Here is an 11,551-nt window from a genome sequence, read left to right on the forward strand (position 1 = left end):
TTTCCCTCAAGTGGATGACCTAAGGTTTATCAATCCATGGGAGACATAGGATGGTCTCTCTCAAACAACCCCGCAACCAAATAACAAAGAGTCTCTTGTGTCCCCAACAGACCCAGTACAATGGTAAATTGTTTAGGTGCACTAGTTCTACGAAGAGATGGTGATACAAGTGCAATATGGATGGTAGATATAGGTTTTTGTAATTTGAAAAATATAATAACAGCAAGGTATCAAGTGATAAAAGTGAGCGAAAACGGTATTGCAATGCTTCGAAACAAGGCCTAGGGTTCATACATTCACTAGTGCAAGCTATCTCAAAAATAATAACATAATTGGATCATACAACTATCCCTCAACATGCAACAAAGAGTCACTCCAAAGTCACTAATAGCGGAGAAGAAACGAAGAGATTATTGTACGGTACGAAACCACATCAAAATTATTCTTTCCAATCAATCCATTGGGCTATTCCTATAAGTGTCACAAACAGCCCTAGAGTTTGTAGTAAAATAACACCTTAAGACACACATCAACCAAAACCCTAATGTCACCTAGATACTCCAATGTCACCTCAAGTATCCACGGGTTTGATTATACAATATGCATCACACAATCTGATATACATCTATTCAAACCAACACAAAGAATTTCAAAGAGTGCCCCAAAGTTTCTACCGGAGAGTCAAGACAAAAACATGCGCCAACCCCTATGCATAAGTTCACAAGGTCACTGAACCCGCAAGTTGATCACCAAAACATACATCAAGTAGATCACGTGAATATCCCATTGTCACCACATATAAGCACATGCAAGACATACATCAAGTGCTCTCAAATCCTTAAAGACTCAATCCGATAAGATAACTTCAAAGGGAAAACTCAATCCATAGAAGGTAGAGGGGAAGAAATATCGTATGATCCAACTATAATAGCAAAGCTCGCAGTACATCAAGATCATGCCGGATCAAGAACATGAGAGAGAGAGAGAGATCAAACACATAGCTACTGGTACATACCCTCAGCCCTGATGGTGAACTACACCTCCTCGTCATGGAAAGCGTCGGGATGATGCAAATGGCCACCGGTGATGGTTCCCCCCTCCGGCAGGGTGCCAGAACAGGGTTCTGATGGGTTTTTCGTGGCTACAGAGGCTTGGGGCGACAGAACTCCTGATCTAGGTTTCTTTTCGGGGGTTTCTGTATTTATAGGAATTTTTGGCGTCGGTTTCATGTCAGGGGGGGTCTCCGAGTCAGCCACGAGGTATGGGGCGCACCCAGGGGTAGCGAGCACCCTCCACCCTCGTGGATGACTCGGGGCTCTTCTGGCCCAACTCTTTTGCTTCGGGGGCTTCTTCCTGTCCATAAAAATCTCCATAAATTGGCAGGTCAATTGGACTCCGTTTGGTATTCCTTTTCTGTAAAACTCAAAAACAATAAAAAAACAGAACTGGCACTAGGCTCTAGGTTAATAGGTTAGTCCCAAAAATCATATAAAATAGCATATAAATGCATATAAAACATCCAAGATGGATAACATAATAGCATAGAACAATAAAATATTATAGATACGTTGGAGACGTATCAAGCATCCCAAGCTTAATTCCTGCTCGTCGTCGAGTAGGTAAATGATAAAAACAAAATTTTTGATGTGGAATGCTACCTAACATATTTATCAATGTAATCTTCTCTATTGTGGCAAGAATATTCAGATCCTTAAGATTCAAAACAAAAGTTTAATATTGACATAAAACAAATAATACTTCAAGCATACTAACAAGGCAATTATGTCTTCTCAAAATAACATGGCCAAAGAAAGTTGTCCCTACAAAATCATATAGTCTAGCTATACTCTATCTTCATCACACAAAATATTTAAATCATGCACAACCCTGATGACAAGCCAAGCAATTGTTTCATACTTTTGATGTTCTCAAACTTTTTCAATCTTCACGCAATACATTAGTGTGAGCCATGGATATATCACTGTGGTAGAATAGAATATGGTGGTTGTGGAGAAGACAAAAAGGGGGAAGATACTCTCACATCAACTAGGCGTATCAACGGGCTATGAAGATGCCCATCAATAGATATCAATGTGATTGAGTAGGGATTGCCATGCAACGGATGCACTCGAGTAATAAGTTTATGAAAGCTCAAAAAGAAACTAAGTGGGTGTGCATCCAACTCGCTTTCTCACGAAGACCTAGGGCATTTTGAGGAATCCCATCATTTGAATATACAAGCCAAGTTCTATAATGAAAAGTTCCCACTAGTATATGAAAGTGACAACATAGGAGACTCTTTATCATCAAGATCATGGTGCTACTTTGAAGCACAAGTGTGGTAAAAGGATAGTAGCATTGCCCCTTCTCTCTTTTTCTGCTTTTTTTGGGCCCTCTCTTTTTTTGGCCTATTTTTTTATTTATTTTTATTTTTCGTCCAGAGTCTCATCCCGACTTATGGGGGAATCATAGTCTCCATCATCCTTTCCTCACTAGGACAATGCTCTAATAATGAAGATGATCACACTTTTATTTACTTACAAATCGAGAATTACAACTCGATATTTAGAACAAAATATGACTCTATATGAATGCCTTTGTCGGTGTACCGGAATGTGCAATGAATCAGGAGTGACATGTATGAAAGAATTATGAAAGGTGGATTTGCCACAAATACTATGTCAACTACATGATCATGCCAAGCAATATGAAAATGATGAAGCGTGTCATAATAAACGGAACGGTGGAAAGTTGCAGGGCAATATATCTCGAAATGGCTATGGAAATGCCATAATAGGTAGGTATGGTGGCTGTTTTGAGGAAGGTATATGGTGGGTGTATGGTACCAGCGAAAGTTGCGCGGCACTAGAGAGGCTAGCAATGGTGGAAGGGTGAGAGTGCGTATAATCCATGGACTCGACATTAGTCATAAAGAACTCTCATACTTATTGCAAAAATCTCTTAGTTATCGAAAAAAGTACTACGCGCATGCTCCTAGGGGGGTAGATTGGTAGGAAAAGACCATTGCTCGTCCCCGACCGCCACTCATAAGGAAGATAATCAAAAAATAAACCATGCTCCGACTTCATCACATAACGGTTCACCATACGTGCATGCTTCGGGAATCACATACTTCAACACAAGTATTTCTACAATCCACAATTACTCACTAGCATGACTCTAATATTACCATCCTCATATCTCAAAACAATCATAATGAATCAAACTTCTCATAGTATTCAATGCACTTTATATGAAACTTTTGTTATATCCCTCTTGGATTCCCAGCATATTAGGACTATATTCATAACCTAAGAAAATTACCATGCTGTTTAAGACTCTCAAAATAATATATATTTTGTATGAGAGTTCATCAATTTCTTCAAAATAAAACCACTGTCGTGCTCTAAAAATATATAAGTGAAGCACTAGAGCAAACGACAAACTACTCCAACAGATATAAGTGAAGATCAATGAGTAGTCGAATAATTATGTAACTATGTGAAAACTCTAACATTTAAGAATTCAGATCTTGGGATATTATTCAAACAGCAAGAAAAACAAAATAAAATAGAATGATGCTCCAAGCAAAACACATATCATGTTGTGAATAAAAATATAGCTCCAAGTAAAATTACCGACGAACGAAGACAAAAGAGGGGATGCCATCCGGGGCATCCCCAAGCTTAGACTCTTGGTTGTCCTTGAATATTACCTTGGGTTTCTTTGGGCATCCCCAATCTTAGGCTCTTGCCACTCCTTATTCCATAGTCCATTGAATCTTTACCCAAAACTTGAAAACTTCACAACACAAAACTCAACAGAAAACTCGTAAGCTACGTTAGTATAAGAAAATAAATCACCACTTAGGTACTGTTGTGAACTCATTCTAAATTCATATTGGTGTAATATCTACTGTATTAAAACTTCTCTATGGTTCATACCCTCCGATACTACTCATAGATTCATCAATATAAGCAAACAACACACAGAAAACAGAATCTGTCAAAAACAGAACAATCTGTAGTAATCTGTAACTCTCGAAAGCTTCTATAACTCCAAAACTCCATCCAAATTAGGAAAACCTGATAAATTTTTATACAAATCCATACCAAAAGGAATCATACCAAAATCATGTTTCTGCGAATTATCAAAACTAATTTACTGGGCGCAAAAGTTTCTAATTTTTAACACAACTATCACCGTAAGCTATCCTAAAGGTATTACTTGGCACTTTATTGAAACAAAAGCTATAAAACATGATTACTACAGTTGCATAATCATGTGAACACACAAAAATAGTAGGGGTAAATATTGGGTTGTCTCCCAACAAGCGCTTTTCTTTAATGCCTTTTTAGCTAGGCATAATGATTTCAATGATGCTCACATAAAAGATAAGATTTGAAACATAATGGGAGCATCATGAAGCATATGACTAACACATTTAAGTACAACCCACTTCCTATGCCTAGGGATTTTGTGAGCAAACAACTTATGGGAACAAGAATCAACTAGCATAGGAAGACAAACAAGCATAACTTCAAGATTTTCAACACATAGAGAGGAAACTTGATATTATTGCAATTCCTACAAGCATATATTCCTCCCTCATAATAATTTTCAGTAGAATCATGAATGAATTCAACAATGTAACCATCACATAAGAATTATTTTCATGATCCCCAAGCATATAAATTTTATTACCCTCCAGATAAGCAAATTTCTTCTCATGAATAGTAGTGGGAGCAAACTCAACAAAATAACTATCATGTGAGGCATAATCCAATTGAAAATTAAAATCAAGATGACAAGTTTCATGATTAACACTATTCTTTATAGCATACATGTCATCACAATAATCATCATAGATAGGAGGCATGCTTTCATCATAAGAAATTTGCTCATCAAAAATTGGGGGACAAAAAAATATCATCTTCATCAAACATAGCATCCCCAAGCTTATGGCTTTGCATATCATTATCATCATGGATATTCAAGCAATTCATACTAACAACATTGCAATCATACTCATCATTCAAATATTTAGTGCCAAACAATTTAATGCATTCTTCTTCTAACACTTGGGCACAACTATCGGAATCCTTATTTTGACGGAAGACATTAAAAAGATGAAGCATATGAGGCACCCTCAATCCATTTTTTCGTAGTTTTATTTTATATACTAAACTAGTGATAAACCAAGAAACTAAAAGATTCAATTGCAAGATCTAAAGATATACCTTCAAGCACTAACCTCCCCGGCATCGGCGCCAGAAAAGAGCTTGATGTCTACTATGCAACCTTCTTCTTCTAGACGTAGTTGGGCCTCCAAGTGCAGAGGTTTGTAGGACAGTAGCAAATTTCCCTCAAGTGGATGACCTAAGATTTATCAATCCATGCGAGGCATAGGATGAAGATAGTCTCTCTCAAGCAACCCTGCAATCAAATACAAGAAATCTCTTATGTCCCCAACACACCCAATACAATGGCAAATTGTATAGGTGCACTAGTTCGGTGAAGAGATGGTGATAAACGTGTAGTATGGATAGTAAATATGACTTTTTGTAGTGCGAACAATAAAAAACAGCAAGGTAGTAAATAGTAAAACGGAGCACAAATGGTATTGCAATGATGGAAAATGAGGCCTAGGGTGCATACTTTCCCTAGTGCAATCTCTCAACAATGCTAACATAGTTAGATCATATGATTATCCCTCAAAGTGGAATAAACAATCACTCCCGAGTTCCTATTAGCGGAGAACAAAAGATATAAATTGTTTGTAAGGTACGAAACTTGATGTCTACTATTCAACCTTCTTCTTGTAGACGTTGTTGGGCCTCCAAGTGCAGAGGTTTGTAGGACAGTAGCAAATTTCCCTCAAGTGGATAACCTAAGTTTTATAAATCCGTGGGAGGCAAAGGATGAAGATGGTCTCTCTCAAACAACCCTGCAACCAAATAACAAAGTGTCTCTTGTGTCCCCAACACACCCAATACAATGGTAAATTGTATAGGTGCACTAGTTCGGCGAAGAGATGGCGATACAAGTGCAATATGGATGGTAGATATAGGTTTTTGTAATCTTAAAATATAATAACAGCAAGGTATCAAGCAATAAAAGTGAGCGAAAACGGTATTGCAATGCTTCAAAACAAGGCCTAGGATTCATACTTTCACTAGTGGAAGTTCTCTAAACAATAATAACATAATTGGATCATATAACTATCCCCCAACATGCAACAAAGAGTCACTCCAAAGTCACTAATAGCGGAGAACAAACAAAGAGATTATTGTAGGGTCCGAAACCACCTCAAAGTTATTCTTTCCAATCAATCCGTTGGGCTATACCTATAAGTGTCACAAACAACCCTAGAGTTCGTAGTAAAATAACACCTTAAGACACACATCAACAAAAACCCTAATATCACCTAGATACATGTGACGCCCCGAGACCGATGCTCCAGATGCCTTCTATTTATCATAATTGTTTTGCATATTTCATTCCTATATGTTTGTGCCATGTTCATGTTGAGTGCCTTGTCATATATTTGCTTCTTGCACCATGCTCATCTCACTTGTTATGTTGCATTGTACCCTTATCATTTTATATTTCATCATGCTCATCATGTGGGTTGCATTCTTGTGTGTGCATCAGCCCTTGCTATCTCTCTCAAGCCATATGCCCATGCATCATCACCTCTCCCTTACTTCTTCCTCATGTTTTCGCAAGTGACATTATTCCCTCCTCCATTAATGTTCATTTATTTCTGGTGATCTTACTCAATGCCTTATACCTCTCTGAAAATTTGATCTCAATTGGACTTGATTTGGTTGGGTTCAAAAATGGCTCAAGTTTGAATTTAATTCAAACTTGAATTATTTTTCTATCCTTAAAAATGCCCAAAGCAATTTATTAAAATTCTGCACAAATTCTAGACTCTAGATATATTCTCATATCTCTCTCACGCCTTCCCTTTATCTCTGAGCTTTTCTCTCTTATTTTCCGTTTGAGGAAATTGAGAAAAGAAAGAATAAGAAGGAGAGAGAGAGAGCCCAGCTCCAGCAGCAGCAATGCAGCCCAGCAGCAGCAGCAGCCATCTCCAGAGCGCAGCCAGCCCACACGTACAGGGGCATCTTCAACCTCCGGTACGGCAGAGCATCCAGTAGGGACACGTCGACACCTCCTCTGATTTGATTGCCGGAGTCGTCCCTAGGCCTCTATAAGACCACCCTGGTGCCCTAAACCTCCTCCTCCCTCCATTCCACCCTTCTCTTCCTCCTGTCGTCGCCAAGGTAAGCCACCCACGCACCCGCCGTCGCCATGGACGAGCCGAGCTCAAGCTCGAGCCCGGCTTGACCCAGGCCTCCTCCATCATCCTCTCGTTGCCGGAGTCGCCGTGACGACATCCGCCACGAGTACCTGCAGCTCACGGTCCGGGAGCTCCTTCCACGATGTCCTCTCCGTCGTCTTCTTCCTCAGCTCAAACCCTTGCACCAGCCTCTTCTTCCTCTGGAGCGACCCCTCGCACGACAACCCGAGCCGGATCGCCAAGTCCAGCACCCCGTCGCTGTCTTCGTCATCTTCTACCTCAGCTTCAGCTACTTCACAGACACCGTGTCAACGCATGGCCTTGCCTTCTCCATCGCTTCCTCGTCCTCCTCCTCGTTTTGATCGAGCCCCTGGTGAGCAGTCGCTCCTCGCAGCCCTCTCTCTGCTCCGTTCCATGCCTTGTAGACGCTGTCCCTCACATACAGGAGCTCCGGCCACCATGTTCGCCATGGTCGCGAGCTTGCCAGCCTCCTGCATCCAGGGCCGACCCTGGGCCAGGGCAGCAGGGGCGACGGCCTGGGGCCCAGCCGAACCAGGGGCCCCAATCCAGGCCATATGTATGTATGCTAAAGGATTGGGTACAGCCGTACAAGCCCAGTATTTGTGGAAAACAAAAAAGGCCTGAGAAGCCCATCCGTGACATGTACTCCCTCTGTAAACTAATATAAGAGCGTTTAGATCACTAAATTAGTGATCTAAACGCTCTTATATTAGTTTACGGAGGGAGCACTGGCGGAGCTATGTTGAGGCCGAGGGGGGCCGCTGCCCCCCCCCCCAAGCCTCAGACGAAACTCTGAAGGAATTTTTTTAGGGAGGGCTTAGATGAGATTTTTTTTAGCAATTTACAACCCCAAATACTCATGTTTTTGCATTGGCCCCCTAGCAATTTGTACCGAGCTCCGCCACTGGGAGGGAGTAATAGATTAGAAGCCCAAAGAACACACACATAGCTAATTCGTTCCAGAATATGGATCGGCTGTACATGTCTGGGATGTGTGCGCGAAGCCATGGCTGTTTTTTTTTCTTGTGAGGGAAGAACCTTCCCCGTGGCTGTTAGTTTGATTGCTTCTTCAATTCTCCAAATCCATAGCTCAATTCTAGAAATCTTCACTCGCTCGGGGCCCATGGCTTTGTTTCCCGTCACACACGGAGGATGGAGCAGCAAACGCCGTGCAACTCTGCCGAAGGCTGGAGCGTTGCAACGGCTGCCGGCTGCGCCTAGGGTGAGGAACAACCAAACGATAGAGGTAAAAAAAATTTATGAATTATTTTGGTCGTCAATTTTAATCTGGTTAATTATAATTAAGTTGTATTCTGTTTTCATAAACCTTGCATTCTTGGAGGAGATAACAGGTACACTTGGTCGCCGAGTCTCAATGTTTTGGACTTGGATATCCGAAGAGCACACCAGTGTTGGAGCACACATATTATTGCATCTTATTTACTCCAAAGCTGAGGTGTGCTCCTTTTTGTTTTTACAAATATGTGCCTAAAAACATTTATCTAGTTCCGAGAAAAGAAAAAGAGAAGATGAGCACATCAGTTAACTAAATTTTAGAAGGAGGTTGTGAGTCAATTTATTTTTTGAAGTGACACTACTGATAATCTAAAGCAATTAGATGCCAATATTATTGAAGCACCGCAACATATTATTATCAGGTACATCCTCCGTTTCAAATTACATGTCTTAAATTTGTTACATACTTATGTACCTAGACAAGGGACAAAGTACTATTTACAACAATATATCATGGTTTATGACTTTACAAGAATTTTTCCATATCAAATTTGGAATTCCTTTTTTTCCTCCATCGCAGCCGCTGGGCCCACTAAAGGAGTTCACCCTGGGCCCCTCAAAACTCCAGGGCCGGCCCTGCCTGCATCCGCACGCCTTGCTGCACTAGCGCACCTAGCCAGATGCTGCTTCTGTCCACACACACAACCACAGCTCTGGTCGCCATGGCTTCCATTGAAGCAAGCCCCCAGGCTTGTGCTTGGTTCTCTGACCCTGAACCTGCTCGCAGACGCACACATGCACATGCATCATCCCACACCCACGCCCTCTGCAGCTAGACAGCGCCACAACCATTCCGCTCCCCGAGCTCGAGCAACCCCACGCGCACACCTCCCGAAGCACCTCCAATGCATGAGCGCACCGATACCACCTTCCCGCAGGCCCGCTGCTGCTCTACATCGCGGGTCGTCGCCTCCTACTTCGCCACCTCTAGCGCGGGTGTTCTCTGTGTAGCCATGGCCAAAGGCTCGTCCTTCTGGACAACCCTCAAGTAAAGCCAGGTGCATCAATCCTGCACACACACATGCTTTTATCCCAGTGGTCAGCACACAATGCACAGATCCAAGGTGTGTGGGGTTCGAGTCCCAGGCTCCCCAATTTTTGCTCTATTTTTTCCTTTACTGTTGCATGCGCACACACTCAGCACTCACTCGGCCAAGTCCTCCTGGGCCGCTGCAGGTTGCTGCAATCCGGCCCGCGTCTGCTTTTTTCATCTCAGAGTTTTTCTCTATTTTCAGTGCATGCATATTTACAGTAAATGCCATCATTTTAAAACGCTCATACCTAAATGTCCATGCATCCAAATAAAACATGTTATATATGCAAAATGCTCAGATTTTCCTGTACTTTCATAATCTGCAACTTTCATCCATGTTTAAAATGTTTAAACTTGTGGTTTGCATTATTTTGCACGAATGACATGTTAAAATGGTTTATTTCATAACTAAATAACCGTAGCTCGGAATTAAATGTTCTTTATATGTAAGTGGGGTAGAAAAATGCATAGATTAACCTGCTACACTTTATTTTGCTATGTAACAAAACTAAAATTGTGTTTAGGGCAGAACAGTAGCAAATCCAAAATATGCATGTGGGGATTTTCTGGAATTGTTGTTTGTTGTTCTGGCCTCATTTAAACTTGTCTAGATAGGTAGTTTTATTATGTTTCACCTCTTGCCATGTTAACCAACATTTAATATTGTCATGCATCATAATTGGTTGAGCATCATGTCTTGTTCGTGCTTGTGTGTTTATCATGTTCTTTGCTTCTTTCTGATTGTGCTTCTTCTCAATAGTTCATGTTTCGTTGCGATCGTGAGGATTCGTTCGTCTACATTTGGATCATCTACGCCCGTTCGTCTTCTTCATGGACTCGTTCTTCTTCTTAGTGGGATTTCAGGCAAGATGACCGTTACCCTGGATCTCACTACTATCATTGCTATGATAGTTATCTCGATGCTATCACTCTGTCGGGCTTCCTATCACTTGTTTATCAAGCCTCCCAAATTGCCATGTCAGCCTTTAACCTTTTTCACCCTTAGTAGCAAACCATTGTTTGGCTAAGTTACCGCTTTTGCTTAGCCCCTCTTATAGCGTTGTTAGTTACAGGTGAAGTTGAAGTTTGCTCCATGTTGGAACAGGATTATGTGGGATATCACAATATCTCCTATTTAATTAATGCATCTATATTCTTACTAAAGGGTGGAAGGCTCGGCCTTATGCCTGGTGTTTTGTTCCACTCTTACCGCCCTAGTTTCCGTCATAGGGTGTTATGTTCCTTGATTTTGCGTCCCTAACATGGTGAGGGGTATGGGACCCTCTTGACAGTTTACTTTGAATAAAACTCTTCCAGCAAGGCCCAACATTGGTTTTACCATTTGCCTAATAACAACTAAAAAACTTGCATAGGGACTTGCCGGCCCCTGAGGTCCCTTAATCAACCTCCCCGGGCCAGTGCTGCTCATGAGTGTTGGTCCAACCTGTCAACCCCCGGTGGCCGCCAGGGGCAACTCTGCGATTGGCCTACCGGAATTTGGACAATCCGGACGTGGCCTGAGACGAGATACGCGCGGCTACTATCAAGGTGTTGGCATGTCGGGAGGTCTTGCTGGATTATTTTTACCATTGTCGGAATGTCTTGTGCTCCGGGATCCCGAGTCTGATCGGATGTCCCGCGATGGAGGATTGTCTCTGCGGATCGTGAGCTTATAATGGGCTAAGTTGGGACACCCTTGCAGGGTTTAAACTTTCGAGAGCCGTGCCCGCACTTATGTGGCAGATGGGAATTTGTTAATATCCGGTTGTAGGGAACTTGATGCCAGATTCGAATGAAAATACACCAACCGCGTGTGTAACCGTGATGGTCTCTTTTCAAGTGGGTCGAGAAGAGAACACGGTGGTGTTATGTTTGAACGTAAGTAGTTCAGG

Source organism: Triticum aestivum, chromosome 6B, assembly GCF_018294505.1.
Source record: "Triticum aestivum cultivar Chinese Spring chromosome 6B, IWGSC CS RefSeq v2.1, whole genome shotgun sequence".
Classification (NCBI taxonomy): Eukaryota; Viridiplantae; Streptophyta; class Magnoliopsida; order Poales; family Poaceae; genus Triticum; species Triticum aestivum.